The sequence below is a fragment of the Haemaphysalis longicornis genome, unplaced genomic scaffold (genome assembly GCF_048455015.1).
Source record: "Haemaphysalis longicornis isolate Haplotype H1 unplaced genomic scaffold, Haemaphysalis longicornis Haplotype H1 scaffold_67, whole genome shotgun sequence".
Taxonomy (NCBI): Eukaryota; Metazoa; Arthropoda; class Arachnida; order Ixodida; family Ixodidae; genus Haemaphysalis; species Haemaphysalis longicornis.
In genome coordinates, this window is record NW_027526419.1 from 197445 (window position 1) to 223888 (window position 26444).

The following is a 26444-nucleotide window of genomic DNA, read 5'->3' on the forward strand; positions in this document are numbered from 1 at the left end:
GTGAGGGGTTCATATTTCTAAGCAAAGGTTGCATCTTTAGTTCTTGTCGCCAAGAGTGCGGGAGTACATCAAGCGGAGCGACATTATGGGCTGGCCAGCCAATTTGGTGAAGGATGCGGCGACCCACCTCAGTTCTGCTCATTTGGAGCTTCTGGTTAGAAAGATGGCCTTTTATCAGCTCTTACACCTTGTTGTGGAGCCCCCTGCTAGGCAGCATCTCTGTAGAAACACACATGTGAAGACAAAAGGCCTGCTCAACTGCCTTTTTAATCATTATATAAAGCATCGTTATGTCCTCCTTGGCGAGAAGACAGTGGGTTGACGTAAGGGATTCTAGAGGGGACAAAAGCTTGAATTAATCGAAAGGTATCATATTCCTTGAGGCCTCGGTTCTTGGTGGCAACTCACCTGATCATGTTTAGAATTTGATTGATGCTCTGTTTGAGGCGCTGCAACGATACGTCACTCTTGGTGTTGGCCTGAAGATATAGGCTTGGGATCTTGATGCTGGGGCTTGGAGTAATGGCCTGGCCATCAAGGAGTATTTGAATGTGTTCCTTGATTTTTTACGTGAACACTGGAGGCCACAGACTTTAGCACATTGGCGTACTAGAAGTCTGATGCCATGCGTTGTTGTGAGCTTCCTTTAATTTTTTGAACTCCTAGAACACGCACAGGGCGCGCACAGGGCCGCTAGACGTGCCGTGGACGGAGCACACAGCGGCGCGTGAGGTCGCGGAACGCTTTCACGTAACATTCAGCGATAATGCAGGGGGTGAACTCGTAGATGTGCTTGGTGAGTCCACCACCTGTCTTCCCCGTCTCCACGTGGGCTCGTAGCTAAATCGGTAAGACAACGGGATCTCGCTTTGTTACGCTATTAGTTCCAGGTTTGATTCCTGGCGGTTCCAGTAAATTCTTTTGTTTGTTCTCGGGTGTTTTCTGTTGACACCAACGGTCGCGGAAGAACCCTTGGGGGGTGTAGAATCTTGTTGAGATCCCAGCCCCATCGCCATCGACCGCCATCAACCTGCTGCGGCCAGCTAGCCTGATGGACCTGAGGGCCTTGGGCCAATCTCCCCTGGCTGGCATCATCATCGTCTCAGGCTGCATGAGCGCATGCACTGCTTCTTCCTCTTTGTCTTCTCTTCCCTTCGACATTCCATTAAAGACAGACCTCTATGGTCGCTTCTCTCCCCCCTTGACGGTCGAGTCTTGTCCTTGGGGGTCGACGGATCCCACAGGGGGTAGAGCTGAATGATTCAAGGGTTTAACGCGCCGACGCAACGCAGGCGATGAGGCGCGCTGTAGTGGAGGGCTATGGATTAATTTTGACCACCTGAGGATCTTTAGCGTGCGCCGAAATCTCGTACACACGGGCGTGTTTGCTTTTCGCCTCCATCAGAAAAGCGGCCACGGTGGCCGGGAATCAGACCCGCGACCTCATGCTTAGCAGCGCAACGCCTTAGCCACTGAGCCACCACGGCAGGTGGGGGGTAGAGGTAAAAAGTTTTGCTTTAAAAATGTGCCATCTGGAACACAAATCCAATTGCACAAAATACATTGCCGTAAGGTGCGACCCCGCATATACTGAACAATAATAGTACGGTTGCAGTTACTCCTGTCTAACATTTTCTTTTTTCCTTTCTATTCCAGAAACCTATACCATTGAAGGTAACAACTACACGGCTCAAGAAAGTACGCATTTCGGCATGTTTTTATTTGCTCTGCCCTCATTGTTTGCAGCCAAAAGTATCTGAGGTAGACATGTGACAGAAAATTCCCTGAACCTAGCTAAATGATCTGTTTAATACATTTACAATGTCATGGATAGTTTGTATGGAGTGCAGGAAGGATTACCTAAAGGATACGGGATTACTTAGAACATTTTAATGCGCCAAAGCAACATCACGTTTTTGAAGGTGCATGTTGCCCCAGATGGGCGTGCGCCATAAAACTCCAACCATCATCATTTGAAAGTGGATGCGGGAAATATTTGTTCCCATTGGAGCGTGCTTATATGACTCGGGAAGGGCACCACAACTGGGGGGCAGTCGTCTTTGTTGTGAGGAGGCGCTGTAAGTCGAAAGAGAAGTCGGGTTGAAAGAAGTGAAAAGAAATAAGTGTGTGCCGATGTGAGAGATAGGCCCGAGGTAGAAGAAGGACGAAGAAGACAGACGACGTGGCACGGGCGGAAGGTAGGAGGAACGAGATGTTCGGGGAGCTAGCGGCAAGGCACGAACGCTCAGGGAACCTCCGCTCCGAGCCCGTGCCACGTCCAGCGCCCTACTTCCTCCTGGTGTCCGGTCGCAGACGCCATTTTTGTGGTGCAAGTTGTTTTGTTTATGAGGAGGAGATAATCCCACGTGGCTCGGAAGGATGACGCGTGTGACGCCACACAAGGACCAAATACATTCACGGGACCAAAATGCACATATGAAAATATAAAGTAAGCTAATAGGAAGGCCCATATTGCCAAACGTCGTATACACAAAAGTAGGTTCAGGATCACTTGTGCGCAGTCGCTGGCTTGGGAGCACTAAGAGCAGTGCCCTGGTACGTTGCCCGTGCTGTGGGCGCTGCTGCACCCGAGATATGAGGCGCCGGAGACAGCCCGTGAGCTCAGCGGTCGGTCACGGCAGAAGGTTGCCTCGCCGAGACCGGATGTCCATTCAGGAGGAAGATGCTGCTCGGACCGGAGGTTCCCTGAGCATTCGCGTTCAGCCGGTAGCTCTGCGACCATCGTGTTCCTTCTGCTTTTCACCCATGCCACGTCGACGTCTCTTCTCTCCCCTCCTTCTTTTTCAGGAACCTCACTGACATCGGCACGCACTTATTACTCCACACTTTCGAGTGCAATCTCTGCCACCGTGCCGAACCGACAAAGGTACCAGCAAAAGGGATCAGGGTGTTGCAGTTGCTCGGGCGATGTGCCTTTATGGAGAGAAATGTGTAGAGATGCGGGATGGTGATATCGGAGAGCTCGACGGCCACGATTCGGTGATGGGTAGAATGCAGATGCGACGAGCTCCTCCAAGTCGTGCCGTGCATGCGCCCTGGTACCGCGGTGACGTCGTCGGATACCGGCGAGGACAGGGGTGCGGCAGGCGCCACCGAGGTGGTATCACAAGATGGAGCTGATGCCACCGTGGACGTAGGCGGATATGATGTGGCGCAATCCAGCATCTTGTCAACATGCACAGCGAACTTTTGCAAGGGCGGGTGAGAGACCGTCGCGGAAATTATCTGGACAGACGAGGAAAGCCGTTGCAGAAAAATATGGCTTACTAAGGGAGAGTCAGTGGCAGAAACTGTGTCTCCGAGTAGGCTTTGCAGTTCGTTAAAGAGCTGCTGTGGTCGACGGCCACCAAGCTCCTCTGCGGAAGGAGGCGCTGGAAGCCCTGGCCTAAGGAAGAGCGCCTTCGTCTGAAGATGGCAGCCTTCAACGCATCGTACGGGCTCTCCGACGGTGCATTGGCGAGAATATCCCGAACCTAAACCGCGACGCTAGTAGGTAATGAATGTTCGAAACGGTTGAAGCGAGCCGCTTGCGACGTGATCTGGCTCACTGGGAAACGTGCCTCGAACTGGAGGAACTATGGAGCTGTGGAGGAGGATGCTGCGTGCTGAAGTGTGGCAAGCTGCAAGCGAGAACGGAGATACCGTGCCCAGCAGCCGAGGGCGCAAAAATATCTCTGGACTCCCGGGTAGGGTTTATTCTGGCTCCTAGCATCCATCGCAACGTACAGGTCACCAAAGTTGCGATAGCTGAGGAGAGACGAGGTAGGACACGTACGAACGCCTTCGCGCCGTGAACCCAAACTAGGGACCCTGCTTATTTCTGGTTTGTGAGTCGTACCATACTAGGGGGGCGTGGCCAGCACTTATGAATGATTGCTCAGCGCTAGCACCATCGCTTTTAGGGATTGCCCGGCACAACTACTTTATATTCTACATACCAACCCCATGAAGGTGCAAACCCAATTCCGACAACCTCCTATACTACATCGTCGCTCCTGACCATGCAGGTGTCCAGACCCCTCTGTCTCTGTATGTGTACCAGTCATCTATGTACACGTGCGTTATATAATCTTTGCAGAGGGTGAGAGAGACCGAGTTTGCATATGTATTCTTGGTAGACTCTTAGGTTTGGGAAAAACTTGCGACGATGAAGCTTGTGGTTGTGGCAGTTCGCAGCGCATTGTAAAAATCATAATTGCGTAAGGGAGTTTGAACAATCCATGAACGGGCTGGGGAGATGTGCGAGTCACACAAAAAGAGAAATAATTACGAAATCTTACATGTACATAAATGTTTTCCGTGTTAGTAAACTGTCAGTTGAAAGTAAGCGCTGTGAATTTCCGTTTTTTGTCCGTGTATGTGTTTTTTACTGCACTGTAGATTGAGTAAGTGATACTTGCGGGCTTTGAAAAGCTACTTCAACAGTCTGTTGTGTATTTTGAATAGAGGTAGGGCTGCATAGCATATCAAACTGGTGTGGTGTGCGCTTGTAGCCTATGAGTTTATAAGGCTAGACGCTTGAGTAGAATTTGCGTTTTTACTTTGAGCGGCAGTAACGTTTTTTTATGTGCTGCAGTTGATGCTCTCACTGATTGAAGAATTGTATGAGCAGACTGCTGGATAACCATGTTTCTCTAAACTGTAGTGCAACTCTGACAACCTGGCATTTCGTCCCCGCGACTCCATAGTTTCCTTCAGTGAGGCCCACGACGTTTTCTTGTTTGACATCTTGTCTCCTCCAGACTGGCTAGCTGAATCATCGGTTATTGTTTCCAACAATGTTCTAGTATTTGAAGTAAGTACTTTTACCCTCTCAGTTTGGGCAATTACCGAGATGTAAAACTCAACACAGAAGCTCAGGTGCCATTTTTGTACACTAGTGCTGTGCTTGGAGCACCGGCAGTCACGTGTGCAAGAGCTTTCAGCTTCTGTCCGTGAGGTCATTCCAGCAGGTGACAATTCCTTTAAACCAACAGTTCTCGGGATCACTTTGTGTAAAGCAGTGGAACCAGCAGGAGTATTTGTTTACAATTTTATCAGGAAACCTCCTTGCTCGTGTGTAGTCCTCACCTTCTGTTCACGTACGTCCGGCGTATAGCCACGGTTTAGGAGCACGTTTTTCAGCTCAGACATCGGCAAAGTCATCGTTCGGGGCGTTTCGTTGTATCCCGCTTAGACTTTTGCTGATAACGTTAAGGAACGGACGGGCGAATAGAAGAGAGACATCAGGGCCCGATTCCGAGCTGCTACGTCGTCGATGATACTTCACCTCTTTTTCTACAGATGATATGGGGTCCCAGGGGGAGGGCAGTATTCGCACGAGGCGAGTAGAAGGTCGTTGCCTTTTGAGTTTGGTTTGTCCAGGCATCGGTGCTTTGCTCTTGTGTTATCGGTTCTGTTTAGTATCTCTGTTAGCTTATAGGCAGTTCCTATGTCTACCTCTTCTCCCGGCCAGGGGTCCTCTCCCTGGTCGGCTAGTGTCTTGGCGTAGGACCTGCCTCTGGATTCCTTCCTGCAGAATGGCGTGACGGCTGTCCCGTTGGCGATGGTCCCGACCAATGGTGGGGCAATCAGGTTAAAAAATTTCATCCAAAAAGACTTGAAAACTGCAAGTAAGCACTTTAGGAGTGTTAAGAAGGTGCGACCGTTCGGGAAGGGCGGAATTATCTCCAAGTCCTCAGATAAGGCCTGCTTCGTTGATCTGCTGAAGGTCTCGTCGTATGCTTCTTTCGCGGTAAGGCCTTTTGTCCCCTCTCATCTTGCGTGTGCTGAAGGACTGTCCGCAGAGTTGACGTGGACATTTCCCCAAGTGAGCTCCTCGAGCAGTTTTTGGATGCCGGTGTGATCGCGGTGTACCGCTGCTCTCGTGTGGTGGACAATGTCCGCACCACTACAGAATCAGTGATCGCCACATTTGCGGGCTCCTTATGCCCTTCAGAAATCAAAGTCTGGCCCCTGATCTACAGAGTTGAGCCTTTGTCCCCCCGTCCTCCCCAATGCCAGAACTGCTGGCGCTATGGTCACACTGCAGGAACTTGTAAATCCTCCACTCGCTGCTGCAATTGCGGGGCCCATCAATCTGCAAGCCAGTGTCTGCGGATGAAGTTACATGCTGCCTCTGTCGAGCTGCTCATCCAGCGGACTACTCGAACTGACCAGCCCGCACAACGGAAGTCAGGGTCTTGGAGGTGCTAGAAAAGCGCCGTTGTTCCCGCTCAGAAGCGGTAAATATAGTCAAAGAGTGAGCTTATGGGTATGCACGGTGCTACCGCCCGCCACACCCCTACCAATGAGGCTTCTCTTGCCAAAGCAATAGCGATGGCACTGAAAGAGATGTTGCCTGAGGTTTCGGGACAAATGGTCTTGTCTGTGACGGAATATGTTTCGAACCTCTTGTCTGCTCAGACACAACAAATTGTGCAAGTCCTGTCTTTGCCTGTGCCGGTTTCCCAGGAGAAGGTCTGCTCACAGCCTTTGTCCACGACTAACAGGGGTCAAACATCCCAGGCTTCAGCGGTGCAAGGGGAGAACCTCACGAGGAACCCTCCATCGATAATCTTCCTCCAGACGGCTACTTCCAACGAGGCTATTAGCCCGGCTCTGATGACTACCTCAACACACCAGGTTTCGGCTCCTTCGGCTCCTGTGGTTTCACAGGGTCAGGTTTCCTGCCCAGTTCTGGAGCCAGATTGTGAACTTGAAATGGAACTCGAGCTACCGGCTGCTTCGACAAGTAAACGGGCAACTTCATCGCTTTCGCAACAATCCCCTTCCCCCACAAAATCTAAAATCAAAAAAGCTAAAAGGGGCCAAACAGAAATTAACCTTAAAGAAAGTATCTTGGAGGCAGCCGTGGCTGCTATTCCCTCCCCGTAATATCCCTCCGGGTTCTTCGGTGGAATTCTCGTTAGATAATTGCGTCTCTGACAGATCTTAAATGTCTCATTAACAGTCAATGTCCTGGTATTATTCTACTCCAAGAAACTTGGCTGTCCAAGGATAAGCAATTCACTCTTCCGGATTTTCGTGTGTTTAGATTAGATATGGTGACCTGAGGAGGTGGATTATTGATTCTTATATCTTCCAAATTTTGCCACAAAACCAAACCGAATTTTCAGTCCTCGTCACCGGACGGCGAACTGCTGGCGATTCATATGTGTCTCCCTGGATGCGTTTTTTTTCTTTAGTAATGCATATTTCCTTAACGGAGTGACTACCACAGGTCCCCTAGATTTTGCTCTATTGTCGAGTAAGCAACACCTCGTGATCGCCGGTGACTTCAGCACAAATCACGTCAGTTGGGGTTTTAAAACAGATACCTGTGGCTGGTGATTATTAGACTGGATGTCCACCAACAATATTCTTTGTTACAACACGGGTAGTGCGACATTTTTCCAGAGCCGAATGCGATCTGTCTTGGATTTAACATTTGCAAAGGGCGTTTCAGTCTCTTCGTGGAGTACTGTCGATTGCCCGACGAATAGCGACCACCTACCGGTAGTTTTTTATGCAGCTGTCTCTCCAAGTACACCGGAAGGGGCATTGCGGACGTTGGTAAATTATGAAGTTATGAAAAAGAAATTGCATTCGGCTATGATATCGCTTCCGAATGAGCCTGAGGAAAATCGGGCTAAGATGGTAACAGCCGCATTGAAAAACTCACTAAAGAATTCAGAATTCATTGTTGCTCCTGCCAAAGAGAGGGTATAAGCCCCTGGTGGGATCAGGACTTTTCTAGAGATTATCGGCGTAGGAAGGCAGCGTGGAAGAAGTTCATTCATAATCAGAGTCCCGATAACTGGTCAGATTTTAAATATTATTCGGCTATTTTCCGCCTAACAATGTCTACGGTCAAGCAACTGCATCATTCGCATTGTTTGTCGCCACTTTCAGATGCAAAAAAACAGACGTGCTCTCTTTGCTTTCTTGCGTAACCGCAAGAGTTTAGACAATCGCAATACGATGTTTAAATCGTGAAACTTCTGATGAAATCGTGAATTCGATCGAAAGGGTCGCCCAGGACTTACAAATCAGGTTCTCATCTTCATTACCCCCTATTGTCGTAGAAAGTATATCAGTTGTAGACTTCTCCCCTGTCACGATGCGAGAGATGGGGGATGTTGTTATGCGGTTACCAGAAGCCTCCCCGGGGCCAGATGGGGTTTCTACTCCCGCGATAAAACTTTTGTTTGAGGAATCTCCTGACGATCTGTTCAATATCATAAATACTTCATTGGAAAAATCATGTATTCCTGCAGATTGGAAAATCGCAAAAATTGTCCCCCTTGTAAGGAACCCCAGCCTAGTTGTTATGCCGGACAATATTCGCCCAATCGCACTAACTAGCAACCTAGGCAAATTGATAGAGATACTTTTGTATGGCCGATTAGTCCATTTTTTGTCAAGTAAAAATATTCTTAGCCCTCATCAAATTGGCTTCCGTACGGGTTGCTCCATTTGGTCCACCCATGTTGACCTGGACAGCCGTATTCAATCTGCGGGCAGAAACTAACAGGTATGCGCACTCGTCACACTGTATATTGCTAAAGCGTATGACAGCGTAGAATATAGCGTACTGCTAGCCAAACTTAAAGAATGTGGGGTACCCAAGTACATCCTTTCATGGATTCAGCAATTTTTAATTGGACGCAAGTTCTTTTGCTCGAAAAATGGCTTAAAATCATCGACTTTATATCACACAAGGGGTGTCCCCCAAGGCCCGGTGCTTTCCCCCATCCTACTTAATGTACTAATGAGCTCAATTCCAATAAATAAGGAAGTCTGTGCTTATAATTACGCTGACGACATAGCTTTTTTCTCTGCTGCCCAGGACATTCATGTTCTTTATCAAATGCTACAGGCATATTTGTTTTCCATCGAAAGGTGGTTAACACACATAAATTTTAAAATTAACGTTAATAAGTGCGCTGTTATCGTTTTTCCGGTATCTGCTCCGGTTACCCTCTGACTGACGTATCGGGAGGCGACTATTCCTCAGGTGGCATCATTGAAGTATTTGGGTCATATTATCATACTATGATCATATTACTATATGATCATATGATTATACAATCATTTGATCATACAATGGATTGGTGCCCTCATATAAACCATATCGCGACCAAGGGGTAACGGGCACTTGGACTGTTGCGGAGACTCAGCAATAGGAGTTTTGGAATGAGAAGGGACACTTTACTTTTTATTTACAGGGGGTACATGCGTCCATTTTAAAGTTTGGCTGCGCCCTCTTTTCCGGTTCACCAGATTACAAATTCAGAAAGCTTATTATGTTGGAGTATCGTGCACTGAGATTGTGCCTCGGCCTCTCTAGGTGAGTGGCCAATAACATCTTGTATTTGGAGGCCCACATTCCGTGCCTGGAGTCTCGGTTTCGGCTACTAACAGCACTGACGGTTATGGGGATTTTTGAATCTCCACAGAGCAGATATTTTCCAGTGATGGTTGCTCAGCCGGCGCTCTACAGTGTGTTTACGCCCAGACGTTACTCTCACCATTGAGTATCAATATTTTCACAGTAGTGACAATGCCCTGTGACGTTCCTCCTGCGCCTTTAACTTTCCATAATATTTTCCTCAGTAACGCTTAAATGCTTACGGCGCGATTTTTAACAGGAATACTCAAGGGCAATTTGGCAAGCTTTAAGGATTATGCAATAGTTGCATCCCAGCGTGAGGAGCGAGCAGGTGTGGGAATTTTTAGTCCACACCTTAACTGGTCAGTCTCGCTGCGTTTACCTGATTTCACACCGATATCTCAAGCCGAATTCCTAGCGATAGTTCTGACCTTAAAAGGCGTACCTCCGCAGCACTTTAACGTAGCAATAATTACTGACTCCTTATCGGTTTGTTCTGCTCGGTCTTTATCCGAAAATTCCGCTCTTATTCGTACATTCAACTTCCTTGTGCCTTCCCATTTGCGGGACATCTGCCTCATTTGGGCTCCAGGTCACAAAGGGTTTCAGCTTAATGAACAGGCTGATTCCTTGGCGCGATCTTCGTTAGATGGCCCTCCAGTTGACCTATGGCCTATTGCCATTATTGTATGAGGAGCAAGGTTTCGTACCTACCAACGCCTAGCAAGAGTGCAGGAAGCGATCATCACTAATTTTGAAGATTATGTCCATTTAAAACAAAATTGGAATACCCGTTTTTGGAATCTCGCCAATGCGAGGTCATATTAACTACCGTCAGATGTCGAGTCCCCCAACTGAACTTTTATATGCACCGGGCTGGTCTAGCCTCCTCCACCTGATGTGCTGTCTGCGGTGATCAGGAGACTTTAGAGCACTTCCTATTGCATTGCCACTGTTTTTCAATGATGAAGCAACGTCATCTTGCCACGCCACTGCGACGAATTGGCCTGCCTATTTCCATGCCCGTACTACTATCTTTTGGGCCCACATCACTAGGATATTGTCACCGAGGGGTGGCTGCAGCCATTCATGCATACGTTTCCGAGCCCAGGCACCTGCCCTGTTAGCTTTGATTCTTGTATGTAGTTTTTCCGGTCCAAAAAGCTCAGTTGTTCTACTCAAAAATCCACTTACAACTTTCAAGCAATTCCATTTTCTTTCTTTTTGCGTATAAATAGCGAGGTGTACAAGTTTCCGGTGTTTTAAGCGGGCGGATTAGCCCTTCTCATGCCCGATTCCTGGCCAATCCCCCAGGTGGGGATGAGCCAAGTCACCAGGAACAACAACCACAACAAGGTCGGTTACATTGGGTGTAGTATGATATTGTGGGGCTGAGAGTAGGTTTGTAGGCATGTAAACATAGTTTTTTTATATGTGGGTATTGGGTCTGCGTAGTTTTGGCGCCCGTGCCTGTAGTGGACGAGTATGTCGGTACCTTTCCGCAGGTGCCCGGGCTTGAGGATGTCGTGAGTTTGTAGGTTATCTCCATCTTTTGAAAGATCCCGGTGTGTACGCGCGCGGGCAGCGCCGTGTGCCGACTCGTTTCCTTTGAGGGATTCGTGTCTAGGTTTCGTGACAATCTGTAGTTCTTGAAGCTGTTCAATTTCTTTTACAATAGCCACTGCGGGAAGGTCTACTCGTCCGATCAGGAGATTGCGGCATACAGCTTGGGAGTCTGCAAGTATAACCGTTTAACTGTATAACCGTATATAAGATGCGACGGCTAAGTGATAGCAACTTGTGTAGATGCTTCTATACACATTAGAATGGTCGTTACTGCTGCTGATTCTTTTCTGTTGCCTTCGGCCGCACAGCAGCATGGGCAGAGTCTGGGGGTTTATAGAGAATCGCCTTCATTGGGAGTAAAGAGGAGGTGATCATACTGTGTGTGGATCGCTCGTGCCCTTGTTGCTCGTGGTGCCTTGTCATAGGTCAGATGCATGTTACATGGGAACGGTGCTACCAGAATGTATTGTCGAACGGCTACGAGAATGCATGTCTTCTTGTCTTGCGGTTGTGGGGTTGAATACCCTCGCCGACAGAGGGTGTCTCTTTCAGTGGTGCTTAGTTAGAGGTGGGCAAATTGTTAAATTTCACGCGCTTCTTGAGTGTCTTCTCACGTATTGTCGATGTCCCGTTGTAGAATCTTTTTGTTTGCGTTAAGGGGGCAATCTATAATGTGGGTTTGAAGGCTTGCCGTGTCTGAGTGTTGTTTGGTATGTTGCGAGGGTTTTTAGGCTAGATACGGAGCATTACACGCAATCCGGCTGACTAGGATACGTTGGATTATGCGAACAGTATGTGATTCTTCGAGGCCAAATCTTCGGTTGACATTTACTAAAAACGTCAATCACGCCACATGGGTAAACCTGGAGGAAAATATATGCAGTGACCACTCAGTCGTTCCAAGCACCATTGACAGGGAAGAATATCGAGCACCTCCAGGCGAAGTTCGAATAACGAACTGGGACAAGTTCCGCGAGCTCAGGGCTGAGCTGCTCCAAGATAGAGGATATCAACAACTGGACGCAAGCGCTACGAGCTGATGTAAAAGTCACAACGCAACAGCTAAATACCACTACACCGTTTCCGCATATAGACACCAAACAACTCCACTTATGGGAAGCTCGCCGGTCGCTCATCCGCAGGCGGAAGAGGCAAAAGCACAATCGCAAATTGAAATTGCGAATTGCAGCCCTGACTCAGGACGCGGCCAAATATGCCGCTGAACTTTGCAAGCATAATTGGCTCACGATCTGCGACAGCCTCGGTGGTACTCTTACCACATATAAGACATGGCGTCTACTTGGATATTTGATTGACCCTTCAAAAAGTAAAGGCGAAACTACCAAGACAATGAAACACATTTTGCACACCTTCCCGGGTACCACGGACGACCTCCTCAAAATGCTTCAGCAACGATACCTGCCTCTATCTCCGCCATACTCAACTCCAAGACTACTCGGGCGATCGAAACCTCCACCTAAATAGGCCCATGGAAGAATCGGAGGTACTGGCAGTGCTAGCCAAGATACGGAGAAATGCCACGCCATCCAAGACCGTATCACAAACAAGATACTGAGCAACCTTGACACTGACTCCGTCACATCCCTCACACAATTTATGAGTGGCTGTTGAGAAAAGGGAGTCATGCCGCCTGAATGGAAGGCGGCTGAGGTTCATTTAATACCGAAACCCGGAAAGGAGCCAAGCGTCGAGAATTTCCGCCCAATTTCATTGACGTCCTGCATAGGAAAGCTACTCGAGCACGTCATCTCCGCTAGCCTACAACAATACCTAGGAGATACTTGCCGAATTCCTACATCCATGTACGGGTTCAGACCAAGTTTCAGCGCCCAAGGTATTCTTGTTCAGCTCCAAGAGGAAATCATGATGCCGGCCAATAATCACACGCCTAAAGCAATCCTCGCCCTTGATTTAAAAGGGGCGTTTGGTGATGTATATCATCAAACGATCCTGAAAAATTTCAATAATCTCCACTGCGAAACCAGGACATACAATTACATCAGAGATTTGCTTCAAAACCGGCAAGCAGTCCTGAAGGTCGGTGACGCGCAATCACCTCCCTTTCAAGTTGGAGGTCGGGGTATGCCATAGGGCGCAGTTCTTTCCCCACTGCTATTTAACATCGCCCTCATCGGCCTTCCCAAACTATTAGATGCCATCCCTGACAGCTTCCCAACTGGACACGTCTCATCTGGCTTCCCCCGACCGCGAAGTTGTTGCTGTCACCGTGGTCTTTGGAAAACGGCGCCTCACTGTGGTGTCAGTCTATATACGACCACAGGGGAGGCTTCTATTGGACTCTGATGCAGCCGCCAATATGGGCTGGATTGAAGCTCTCCGTGATGTTGTACCTGGCCCGTTGCTGATAGGAGGTGACTTTAATGCGAGGCATACAACGTGGGGTTATGCAGATTCTTCGCTACGTGGAAATAATCTTGTCGAAGTAACTGACCGGGCAAATTTCATTTTGCTGAATGATGGAACGCCGACGAGGTGTGTTCCGCAGCGAAACCAGGAAACGGCACCTGATCTCACCTGGGCTTCCGTGGATATCAGTGCTTAATGGACTGTGGAACCAAACCTTATGGGAAGTGATCATCATTCCATTATAATTTCTCTAGAGAATTACACTAACACGTACAAAGTTGTACGAAGAGTAACTAACTGGGGCAAATTTCGTGAATTCTTCACATCGGCGCAAGGAACAGTGACAGATAGGGTCCTAGAGGCGAAAGCCAAAGCTACAGAGGCTATCAAACTACTTCCTCAAGATCCCGTTCCCGACCTACGATATCTCAACCTTCGAGCTGCTTGCCTTCGAGCTCAACAACGATTCAAATCAAATCCTACAGACCCGGCTAGGCGAGCAGAGCACAACAGGCTTCACGCAAAATTACAGCGTTATTCAAAAGGCCTGAAACGGGAGCAATGGCACGAGTTCTGTACTACGCTGAACCGTGCCACCCCTACCACAAAAGTATGGAATGTTATTAATACAATGGCTGGTGCCAAGCCCTCTCGCACTGCTTCGCAATCCCTCATGATTAGCATGGACGTATCGGCTCAAAAACTTGGGGAAATTTTAGCTGACAGCTTCTTTTCAAAAACGAGGCACGCAGAACCCTACACGCCAACGCCACCCGATGATCAAGGTCCCCTCGACAACCTATTTACCCTGGCGGAGTTAGATGACGCCCTGCGCCTTTGCAACGCCAAAAGTGCGCCAGGCCCAGACGGGATACCCTACAGCGCCATTAAGAACCTTCACCATAACGGCAACGAAGTTCTGCTGGACTACTACAATGACATATGGGTTACAGGAGACGTCCCACTGACATGGAAAGAAGCATGGGTTAAACCAATTCCCAAGCCCGCCAAATTGCCAAATGGTCCTGCGGCCCTTCGCCCTATATCGCTGACATCCAATCTAGCAAAAACGTTCGAGCACATGGTTGCACGCCGCCTGAATTGGCAACTAGAGAAGGATCATGTATTCACTCCTGTTCAAACAGGTTTTCGGACACACCTATCAACTTCTGACAGCCTGTTGATAATCACCCAGGACCTTGAAGCTGCAAAGCAACCAGGTGGCCTCGGCATTTTGCTCCTTATGGACGTTAAAAAAGCGTTCGATAATGCCCCACCAGCCACAATAATACGTCTCTTAAGGGAAAGGGGGCTTGGTGGTAGGCTAAGTAGGTTTCTGGAGGGCTTTCTGCTGGAACGTTCCTATAAGGTATGGGTGGGAGAAGAGTTCTCTAGCCCTCGAGATCTCGAGCGAGGTGTCCCCCAGTGCGCCGTCTTAAGCCCGATACTGTTCAACATCTTGATGGCTGACCTTCCCAGGCTGACCTTCCCTTGATGGCTGACCTTCCCTTCGCAAGGTTCCGTGGCTAAGAACTACCATTTATGCCGATGGCGTGACGCTCTGGACGACAAAAGGTGATATCGCAACACAGCAACGAACCATCCAGCAAGGCATTGACGTCACAGTGGAATTTCTTCGAAATCGTGGTCTTGAACTTTCACCAGAAAAAACAACTTACATGGTATGTACACGTATGCGGAGACCCCCGGACATCCAACTCCACCTTCATGGCCAAGCTGTGCACAGAGTTTTCACAGCCCGCATTCTGGGCCTCATAGTTGACGCCAACCTACGCAACCAACGTCAAGTTAGCGCACTAAGAGATACTTGCCTACGACTTCTCGACATACTCAAACGGTGCGCAGGTTATGAGTGGGGTTGTTCTACCAAGACGCTCCTTCGCCTACACCAAGGTCTCATTCAATCTAGGATACTATACGTCCTACCGCACCTCTCCCCTACCAAGACCCAAGCTAATAAGCTCGAGGTTTTGAACAGGCGGGTCATAAAAATAGCCCTTGGCCTTCCAGCCCAGACTCCCAGCTTGCACCTCTACACGGAGGCTGGCATGAACACCCTTGCCGACCTCACCTCCGACAGGCATCTAGCACAGCAGCATCGCCTAGCTATGACACCAGCCGGACGTTGCATCATTAAGCAACATCTCAAACTGCAACCGCAAGGACCCAGAAGGCAGTTTCGCAAGCACCGTGGACAGCAGATGTCCCCGCATGTGCTCCAATCCCTGGACACCGCACCGGACTTCATGGCTGGAGGGCCGAACAACGAAAACTGACCCGAGCATTCTTGGCACTTAAACGGCTAGACGAGGAGTATAACACCGCTCTCAGAATTTTTACTGACGGCTCAGTTGACCCAGTCACTGGGCGTGCTGGTGCTGCCTTCGTGTGTCCAGAATGCGATGAAAAGCGTAAGCTACACCATCTCGACAACACGACACCTGAGATGGCCGAGCTGATAGCCATTGAGAAAGCTGTCCAGTGGCTAGAAAGGCAAGAACGTTTCAAAGAATCGGTGATTCTTACAGACGCGATCAATGTCCTGCGCCGTCTAAAACGACCAGATGAAGCCTCCGAGGTCATCTTAAATATCCGGCAATGCGTCAGCACGCTGCGGACCCGCGGACGTCTTGTGACTTTTTTCTGGATACCGGCTCACGCGGGAATCTCAGGCAATTGCAAGGCTCACGCACTTGCGCAACAAGCCGCAAGGGACACATCAACTGGGAAAAGTGGCATCACCCGGGCTTACCCCGTCTCTTCTTAGCATGGACGTTCTCCTGAGCTTCCTTCGGTCATAGTGCCATCACCTGCATCTCAGGATGAACAGACGGATGAGAACTGTGAAAACACAGTGGAGGAACCTTCACCTACTTCGAGCTCGGAATTTTACACCCGCCGCAAGTTGGAAAGGAAGTTGCAACTACGAGCGTCTCTAGGAGTGAAGCGTCCAGTCATACCTCAGCATTGGCCCCGGAAACGGCACACGATCGTTCACAGGATTAGAACGGGATCGGCAAGAACCCCACACTTTCGAGCCACAAGATTCGGCAGCCTAGATTACCCCGAGTGTTCGCGGTGCTCAGCCAATAATGACATTGCACACATCCTGTGGGACTGTCCTCTATTTTGCCAACTGTCGCGAACAAGCCTTCAAAACCGTAGGATTGGCAATCCCACCGAGCCTTAATGATTGGCTTTATCCAGGCAGTTCCAATCAGAGCGAAGAACGGCGCCTGCTCGTCGCTCTACGAAACTTCGTGGAGGACTCTGGTCTTCACCATTTCCTTTAATTCCACACCCAATTGGATGTACCATAGGATGTATCCTACTTTTTCCCCAACTCCCATTACCTAATCCCTCTCCCCTAGACACCAAAATTCGCTAAAGCGTAACATGGCGTCTTTGTATCCCTTGTACATAAAATAAATGCGTGCTACCACCACCACCTTCGACATGGCCTGTATGCCGGTGATATAACGTTATGGACGGGCCCAGGGTCGGTAGGGAAAATGCAACATCGTCTTTAGCAGGCTGCCGACATCGTGCAAGCATATGCAACCAAGTGCGGTTTATGCTGCTCTCCACAGAAATTTGAGTTTCTCATTGTCCGGAAACGCCAATATAGAAAACAGCAAGAACCAGGCGTCCAAATTAGACTTAATGGAGCTACGATCACGCCTTCCTCACACATAAAGATACTGGGGATGACCTTTCAAGAAATCTGCTCCAACTCTATACTTCTTCGGCACCTCACTCAAACAACAGGAAAAATTGGTCACATGCACCGCCGATTCACCAGGAAGACTAGAGGGATGAAGGAAGCAGACACACTACAGCTTCTCCAAGCTTTCATCATCTCTCGCATCAATTACGCCATCCCGCATGCGATCCTCTCCAAAAGCGACGTAACCAAGCTTGATACACCCATTCGAAAAGCATATAAACAAGCACTTCGTCTCCCATCAGCACGGCAATGGACAGACTTCTCAAACGGGGAGTACACAACACTGTGGAGGAGCTCATAGAGGCTCATTTGGTAAACCAGCACCACCTTCTAGTGATCGCAAGAACAGGACGCCAACTGCTTGGTCGCTTTCGATACAATACCCCAGAAGAACAAGGCAATTGCTCCATGGACATACCCACAACCGTAAGGCTAAACGTCTATGTGGCTCCTATTCCACGGAATATGCACCCTGAGTTTTACCAAGGAAGACGTGCGGCGAGAGCACAGACATTAGATATGGTCGATGGATCCAACCCAAAAACTGTGTACACGGACGATGCGGACTACGTTCATATGAATACGGTGACAGCTGTCGTCACCACATGCACCGAGCATGTCGCCAGTGTCCCACTTGAATCAACTCTGCCCAAGCAGAAGAAGCAGACATCGCTCTTGCCATTGCCCACACCTCAGCCGATACAATCATTACTGATTCTCAAGCAGCATGCTGGAATCACTTACGCGGAAGAATATTAAGACGAGCGCAAGAATCCTTCTCCAGCGACCCCCTGAACGGAAGATCCGTCTGGTTTGGGCCTCTGCCCACTGGTCCCTTCGGGACAATGTCATCACCAACACGACAGCCCGAGAATTAGCCTACCGGGCACTGGAAAGGCAAGAGTATCTTCCTGCCCACCCGTCGCTCACCAAGGAACAGCGGCATAAACTCAGGCTTTTGCAGACAAACACGTTCCCTCACCTATCTAAACTTCAAGCCATCAATATTAGACAGGCGCAGACATTGCCCCTCCCCTGTGATCTGTTCCTCCACTACATACAGAAGTCACCATAAAGCATAGTGCATAGTGCAAACCCTCACGTTGAGAAGTCACCAGGCTGTCCACACTGTCAGGTATGCGGTGGATATCCGGGCACTGAACCTACATCTTGGCGGGCTGTACGGGCGAACTCGTCTTCCACATTTCTTTCCGCCGACCCCTTCTCCCCTGATATTCCCTACTTGTTGTATAGCTGGGCCGTTCCCCCCGAAAGCCTACGGGCAGCCCTGTGGTCCATCTTCGCTGCCCACATTGAAACTCTTTCTGCACCTCCGACAAGCCCGCCACCGTCGGAGGAGAGTAGAACACCCCCTTCCTCCGAGGACTGATAGCTCCGCGGCTCGGACTTGAGCTGCAGAATAAAGTTTGATCGCTCTCTGAAAATGAGAGATAATGCGGTTGCCATAAACCACTTTCATAAGATTTTTCTACCTTTGGGAGCCCTCATAATAGCAATGTACTGTTGCGGAAGACTGTTCCGCATTACGATGGTACGTGTACCATATTCATTGGGTTTTTGCATCAATAGATTTCTCCAATGTTGTATTATTTGCCTCACATCACGTAGACGCCATGTTCGTGAGCAAGTAGGTACTGCTGAGTGAACTGACTTTAGGAAGAAGATGACACGTTTTTTCCTCGCGATGTGTTAACCTTCCCTTGATATTTGTAACAAAAAATGTTTTCAAACGTATTTTAGAAGAAATGTATCTTGTCCCTCGCAAACATAACTAGGTTGAGAGAATGGGATGTACTTTAGGCAAAAGTTTTATTTTGCAGAAGAGCTGTCTCACATGGAGTCGCTGCTATACGCTAACAAACAGTACAACTGCGGCATATTCTTGAACAAGGCTCGAAAGTATTCGAAAAACGACACCTGTAAGTCAATTATTTTATCCTATGCAAATATTTTGTATTTAGGGATTAGTACAGGGCCCTATATTTTAGTAGAATTGAATAAATCAAGGGCTTACTGCGCTACGCTTGTAGGAAATACTGTAGATTCTTTATGACCACACAAAAATTGAAAGGGTCATGGGTACTTCCCATTTATTCCGAAACAGCATAATATTATATTTTATTATATACAGCCTATGAATACATTACATGCAGATGTAAATTGGTCTTGCAGTTCTTTGATATTGGTGTACGTATGATAAGAAATATTAGTGCGTACTAATAGAATTGATGAGGTGCCTCTAGACAGAATAACTACTGCAAAAAATGCCACTAACGATAATCAGGTTACAGTTACTGTTGATACCCAAAGGCACCCTTGCTCACAGCACGCGAAGCAACTGTTTTTTGACGTAGGTAGATATGCACGGTTGAAACATCAAATAGAAATAGGCGTTGTAAATTAAATTTACTGCGTCTTATTCAGTGACAAATATTGTTTTTTCGTCAAACATGCATAAACTCGCCGATTGGCACGCTTTCCGTGGGAGATTTCGAATAACTTTTTAGCAGCAAAGCTTTTTAAAAAAATCGTCATTTTGGGTATCGGCAGTTACGAATACCAAAATACACGCAACACGTAAACGCGTGCATCGCGGTGACTCGCTGCCACTAAAAAAAACGCCGAGAAAATTCCCACCGATCGTGCGTGCGTGCAGCGTGGCGACCTTCCAGCGTCTCCTGCGCACGTTTTTGAAGCCAGGCACACCCACTTAGGGAGATTGGCCAAGATTGCGGGGACAGCCCGGCAGTTGAAAACCAAGAAAATGCGAAGCCCTCGTGCGTGCGTGCCTGGTGGTAACCCCGCAGCGTTCCGGCGCACCTTTGTGATGCGAAGCACACCCACGTAGTGTGATTGGCCAAGATTCCCCCCCCAAAAAAACTCCAGCATTAGCCGTAATCATGGAAACACTTTCTCGGAAAGAGAAATTCGCGGCATAGTGTGCGCCCCTCAAAGGTGATGTCCAATGATTATCACTTCAAAAAAGGCAGAAACGTCACACTTCTAGGAACAATAATGGAGTAAAGGTCGTTGCGGCGACAAGAAACAAGCAAATTGGCTGCAATCATTGACTTAAACCGTCGTGATTGTCATGAACGTTGCGCACATAGTCGCTAACTTCACGCCTTACGTGTTAGTGTGAGCTTCCTTCATTTTTTGCCGCATTTCACCACAAGTGCGACACTTGAAATCTCACCGCAAATACTGCTTCATTGAAATGGTTCGGCAATTTTGTCGCTTTTGGTAAAGATACTCTAAACTCCTGCGTGCAAAAGAGAAACTAATTACATTTTATGCCATAAGACGATGCGAAGAAACCTTGCATACGGAACAGAAACGCGACGCATTAAACTGCACTTTAGTGTCCCAAACAAGGCTAGATATCTGGAAATTGTGCACAACCGTTTCTTATAGGAATTTATTTTCAGTGACGATAATAATTCAATGCAGAAACCCAACAACATGTGCAGCTTTCCCGCTCATGGCAGTCCTTTCAACAGTTATTACTCTGCAATTTTTGAGCGAAATGAAGACTTCTTTTGCACAGCTAATATTTGGGGTGACTACTTGCTTTGTGCACAGTTCCAAGTCGCGCACGTTGCGTGACTGGGTTCCTGAGCCATGGGAACTATCCCATAGAACTGCATGGGGAGTTAGATTTGACAGCGAATTACACAAAAAATATTCAGAAACCTGAAATATTCTTCTAGCGTTTTAATCTTCACGTTAACTTCTAGCTTTATGCCAAATATCATTTTCCTAAAGTGGTTTTTCTAGGTTCCCCAGAGGTTGTAATTTTGAGCGAGAAAGCTGGGTATGATTTAATCGGCTAATCGTAGTGAATACTGTTGTCGTACTTTATGAGGACATTCCGCACATCTTAATACAAGGCAGCAATACTCTTTCCAAAGGGGCCATATCGTGACCCTTCACGCTTATCACAGGAAGGTTAGGAAATCAGGATGCGTGCACTTACATCTTGTCAAAGTCGCGGGCTCTTACATCGTTCTGTGCCAACCTTTTTAATGGAAACGATGAAATGTTCAATTCTACGGAAAACCGTTGTTTCGTTGTCTGGTAACAAAAGTGGCAGCTGCTACAAAAATAGGAAAATACAATTCTAATCCAATAGTATGTGAAGCTAGTTATCCAGAGTATGAGTCCAACACTCTACACTACTCTATCTCTACACACTGCTAGCAGCGGGAGAAAGTTGTTCTCCTTCCTTTCGCCGTGCCCTATAGCCACTTTGGAACTGGCCAGAAGTTGGGAGCTTTTGCCGTCGTCACAAAATTCAAAAAACGAATAACTGGAAACGTCAAATGTTCTGCAACAGGGCGTACCGCGTGTCAGGCAAACGTAAGGGGACGTGAGTAGAACAAGGGCACACCGCCCTCACAAAATCCCGTCTGTAGGGAAGCTGCGCTGTGTGTCTGTTTTCGGCTGACACGATTCGCGCCGTAATAATAAGAAATGAAAGAGAAAAAATACACACAGGAACGGTGTAGCAGAATTGAAGCCGGAAGAATCAATTCATGCGACAAGAAAATAAAATGGAAAAGAAAAGACTCAAATACACTTTGGACGCAACAAATACACTTAGGACGCCAAACCATTGCATTCAAAATGATTAAGGAGACATAAATCCCCAAGAATTTTCGTCCTAACCTTCTGTGAAAAGAACGCTCCTTTCCTCTGTAGACACTGACAGTACAGCGCACGCAGTTTGCTCTACTCTAACGTAAAAAGGGTTGCACTTCCCCGTTTTTTTTTTTCGTTTAACTACGAAGAAGGCGATTGACATAAGATGATGGCGAAAGTTACACTAACAGTTTAGGGATATGAAAAAGACGTGTGGTTGATGCTGACTGGTCAACTATTGCTTGTACAGGATCGTGTGTACCGCTTCGATGCTACGCTTGCTTAGTGAAATATGAGGAGTTAATAGCAATTTCCAATTCAATTGCATAGCTCTTGCGCAAACTTAGTTCCATAGGATAATGAGAAATCAAGACATACATAGAACATTTTATTTTAAACATGCGTTATTTTCATTCTGTTCGGCTCGGCCCGCTGGTGAGTTCTTCACAGATAAATTTGCTTTTTTTGCAGATATCTACGTTGAAGACGAATTATCATGTGAAATGCGCATGAGGGCTACACAAAGGCCTTCCAATCCAACCGATGATTGCTTGACTGAATTTAATCATTACTGCAAAGTGAAACCTCACTTTAGTGTATATCAGAACTTCTGCAAAATACCTGACGTCCCACCAAAATGGTTGCAATAGATGCGTCTTTATTACAATTCCAGAATGTGGTCGCTAAAGGGTGCTTTATAGTTATTGGTGATGGCTGGTCAATTAGGCATAGTTGCGTAACTAAACACACAGGTGCCAAAAAAATAATTCGTGGACGTATATTCCAGTTATTTTGAAACAAGAAATTTATCTTGGTGAGAGGTGCTAAGGACAACGCTACTGGCGTCAAGGTTCCGCGAAGAGTGACCTTGTGCTCCTTGCTCAGAGAAGCTTCATGAGATGGGCGGGAAAGCACTGAGTACCGACCGTATTTCTACACGTACGTCAGGTGGCACACGTTGCGAGCGTTTTATTTATACGACAGCTGCGCAGAGGTGTACTGCATGGTTTTTGGTTGTAAATGTCTACCTTTCTGGCAAAAAGAATATAACAATGTATAATAGTTAAATGTAGGTCTGCCTCTTGGATTATCTCGGCCTGTACAGTCATGCAGGATATGGTGCACAGAAAGCTATACCTAGCACATGGTACCCTGCGCTCCTGACTACACAAGCCTGTGCGGTCTTTCTCTTTATATGTGCAACAGTGGTTCAACTTCGTTTGCCTTTGAGGTATGAACATATCTTAAGCTTTATTACATGTAGTTTTCTGTTTACGCTTTCATTGTGTTTTAAGGTCTAGTGGTTGGCATTGTCCTCAGAATGACCGAGTTTGTGTACAATAGTAGCGTAAGCAACCAATATACGACATGCTTCACCTTGGCCATAGCAGCCCAGCTGAAAGACGTTTTGTTGCCAACAATGTCCAGTTAACCGGAGCCCAGCATACAAGTATCGGCACTTTCACAAAATCGGATAAATTATCAATAAAAACTGGGTTCATCCGAGAGATCGCATTGGCCCAATAAAAATAACGCGTTTTTGTACTAACTACAAACAAATTTTGTACTAACTACAAACAACTAGGCTAGATAAATAGGAAAATTAATTATTCGATGATGCCTCATGTAGCGGGTTCACGCTTGGTTCATATGAAGTCACTGGAACTGCTTGTGCGACGGGCGGTGTTGACTAATGAAAACTCTGATAAACATGATGGCAAGACTGTACTAGTGCCACTAGCAAAATGTTTTTATATCACTTACTATGTTGAATGACAGACAACGGAATGATGAATCAATTTTGAGCATTCACTCCGTTACGTCACTGGTGATGTCCTTGAGCAAGACATTTCAGTGTCCTACGTCCTCTTTCGGCGTCGGAATTAAGTTGCGTAGTAAACAAACCGCTATTCTTAAAAAAAAAACGAAGTTCATTTTGTCTTTGTGGCTTCTAAACATTAGCGTCTCACTGTTTCCCTTCAAGACCACGATTTTGCTCAGACTTCAGCAGTGTAACTCTGGAGTTTGGCAATCTACCTTATGCCTAATGCCAATGTTTAAACTTGGGCTGACATCGAGTTTGCAATTCATATAATGCACTGGCGCCATTTATGTTCTATTTCTTCTGGACTTGTATTCAATTCAGCTTCCTGTATGTGTTCATTTGTTTTTATTGTTGTAGGTATTATTTTTTGGTGACACGTTGTTGGTGACATTTTACGGTATATATTCACTTGTATACCCTTATTTAATGTCCCTTGGCCCTTCAAATTCAAATATACAAGTGTAAATAAAATTAGAAAAACTGTTCAACGCGCCTGAATTGATATCTGCCATTTATGTATTTCTTGTTAACCTGTTTCAGTGTCATAAAAATTATCTGTGCTTCCGGTGTAGAAAATGCGAGAATTACTGTTGATCTCTTTGTGCTGTAAGAGATTGTGCCCGCAGAACTGCATACTAAAAAGTAGCAATGTTATCGGGAAAACTCCAAATTGTGTGGAACACAGTGTGTCTACTTGACCTGTAGAAAGACTACGAAAATAATTTTTTATCCCACCCTTGTCACTTTCTCAACAAAACTTTATAGGCATCAGCCCAGATACACAATGTACAACGAAGTCCAAAATTCCGATTCTCGACGCCTTGTAGAATGAAATTCTGAATTCCAGAACTTGCTCACAGAGGACCACTGGGAAAGTAATGGAAGTTCTCAAACGGGCTATAAAAAAGTGGGTAATGTATGTGGACTAGAACTACGTCTCTTCAAGGAACTTTCGGAGCCTACATTATGGTGGTTCCTGCACTGCGGCGGTGTACGCGTGACTGCTGCAACTCAACATGCGATTTCTTGATTATACCACGCCATGAAATTGCGTATTACATGTTCAAGAATAAGGCGTAATATTCGAGGCAAAGTGCAGCACAATATTTCCAATACCAACACACGGCCTCGTTAAAGGAGCCATGAAGAGAAAATACAACTTTGTTTTAATTTGAACGAACTAGAATTCAGTATCTTACTCAACTCCATTACAGCCACAAAAAATGTTTTTTGACCAAAAAAAAAGCCAGAAGCTTTAGAAATTTCAAATTTTGCTCCACAGTGACGTGTTATGAGCAAGAATGACGTCATACGGGCCAACAATAAAACATAATTTTCAGTGCGTTAACTGTACGTTAGCATTCAAGTGATGCGGTCAGATGGAACTAGAGGCCCAATTACAGACGTCCAGTCATGTGTCGTCGCGACAGGTCAGTTAGGCGGCCGCCAATCGCACAAACAAGGTTCCGTGACGTCATAGAAAAATTGCGGGAAATTAGCTAGGGTGTCGCGACTACTTCACACGTTTTATTCAATATCTCCGTTATTTGTTCGAAGATTGCGATGATATTGGTATCATTGTTACCGGGACTAAGCAGTCATTCTAATAAACCCAACTTGTGTCTTGTCTTCATGGCTCCTTTAACGACTAGAGAGATCGGATGCCTGTTATCCGTAAAATCACACTACAGTGAAAAGATTAGGCAGGTTCATACTTTATATTTCAATTCTTATCACTGTGGAAAAGATATGAACATTTCGCCCACAATATCTCCAAAGTTCACCATTATGTTCTATTGGGGATTGCTAGTCTATTTGGCTCAATTATTGACAAGTGCCGAACACGTTCGTAAGGAAGACGAACATATTTTTTTAAACGCAAGAAAACCATTCTCGACTAACCATTTCTATCATTTCCTTTTATTTTCCGCTTGCTGCACTTGATGTTAGAGAAAACACTTATGTAAAAATCATAATTGTAGGTGGTATTTTCATTCCAGGTGTGCTCACGTTAGTAACAAACCGCATACTTTTTAGCTCTGAACCCACCGCACACCGTTCTTTTGTGTATGCGTTTTCAATATGACTGCCTTTTTTCTAACCTAACTCTCTTTAACCTGTTAGATTTTAAGCGTGCTTTTAACGTTAAAATACGCAGCAAAATATTTAGGGAGGGTTTTCAAGGTGCACTAGCACGAGCCGGATGCCTTGTTTCAATTAGGACATCAGAAAGAACCTGAAATACTCGCCGAAAAAGGCTTGTCTCCCACAGCCGAAACCATTTAGAGGCCGGGTTCAAGGGCCTTGTGCCAATTTGTCGCTCACTACAATAAAAAATAAAATCGGAGTGAAGGCCGTGTATGACACCACTGTTTTCGAGTGCTTTACGAGTGTTCTTTTTAAACATTTTTTCAGTAATTTTGCTACGGAATATGTTGGGGTAAAGTACGCTTATGACTGCAAGTGAGGTCACAATAATTTCTATTAGATAAACGAGAAGTGATAGTCAGTATGTTCCCCTAGGCTGCGTGCGGAGAGTATCTATGTAAGGAATAAATGCTGCCGCAAAGTGGTAACGTTTCTCAAGTTTGTTAGAGGAAATTGATACTCTCAGATAATTTCACCAAAGAACAAGAGTTGATAAACTGTCAAAAAGAATGACGAGTTACATCGAGCATGCGGAAACGAATGCTGAAGCAATTTCTCTGTGCGTATAAAAATAGGAGTGCACTTCGTTTAAAAACATGTCAACCGATCGAGAGCTTTGTCGACCAAACTAGAATAATGTACGTAGCGACAGGCAATTTGGTTTTGTTTAGCTACAAAACGAAAGAGCGTGATGCAGCCTGATCTCCAAAAGA

At 46.7% G+C, this 26444-nt stretch overlaps 1 long non-coding RNA gene across 1 annotated transcript in view; it reads left to right on the forward strand.

Moving 5' to 3' along the window:
- Positions 1–22661, forward strand: part of LOC144144222 (uncharacterized) — a 46986-nt gene extending 24325 nt beyond the window's left edge. Inside the window, exons 4-6 of the long non-coding RNA XR_013317198.1 lie at positions 1657–1698; positions 18938–19036; positions 22230–22661. This is a non-coding gene — a long non-coding RNA (uncharacterized LOC144144222). The remainder of the gene's footprint in view (positions 1–1656; positions 1699–18937; positions 19037–22229) is intronic.
- Positions 22662–26444: the final 3783 nt, after the last annotated feature.